Source organism: Orycteropus afer, unplaced genomic scaffold (assembly GCF_000298275.1).
Source record: "Orycteropus afer afer isolate SDZICR_OR568_19922 unplaced genomic scaffold, OryAfe1.0 scaffold00318, whole genome shotgun sequence".
Taxonomy (NCBI): domain Eukaryota; kingdom Metazoa; phylum Chordata; class Mammalia; order Tubulidentata; family Orycteropodidae; genus Orycteropus; species Orycteropus afer.
This window is the reverse complement of record NW_006921905.1, coordinates 285966-286485: the sequence shown is the minus strand read 5'-3', so window position 1 is coordinate 286485 and position 520 is coordinate 285966. Positions and strand designations below refer to the sequence as shown.

The following is a 520-nucleotide window of genomic DNA, read 5'->3' as shown; positions in this document are numbered from 1 at the left end:
CAGTTCAGACTGGTTTGTCATGGCTAGTGAATTGAAATCAGAACAGACCCATTTTTCCCCGCTGCCAAGTTTCAAGCATACTTTATTGCTTTCTCTGGATTGGCTGTATCAGTGAATCCAGACCCAAATTTTTAAAATGACAACGAGAACAGAAAAAGTGATAGATGGAAGCCCTGGGATGGGAGACTCAGAAGAAGTGAAGGGAGCTCTGTAAGGAGCCTGATGTGGGAGATTAGATTATTGCTAGGACTGTGGAAAGCAGCACACATGCAGAGTGGCGTGGTGCGCTGCCCTGTTTGCCGGTCAGAGGATGGTTCCTGTGCAACATGCATGCTGCTCTTGTTTTCTAAGGGGATTAAGTTTCTAGCAGGATGTCGACCAGTAATTTTTCCCATTCTAGTTACTGTCCCATTTCACCCACATTCTACAAATTTAGAATCGTTCTGTTTCACTTTGTCGGATATGACTGAACCAGGAAGAACCAATTTGAAGCCCTTATCACATTACATCAGGATGCATG

The 520-nt window shown here is 44.2% G+C and overlaps 1 pseudogene; it reads left to right on the top strand.

Moving 5' to 3' along the window:
• Nucleotides 1-267: 267 nt before the first annotated feature.
• The window catches only part of LOC103206457, a 59870-nt pseudogene continuing 59617 nt past the window's right edge, over nt 268-520 (top strand).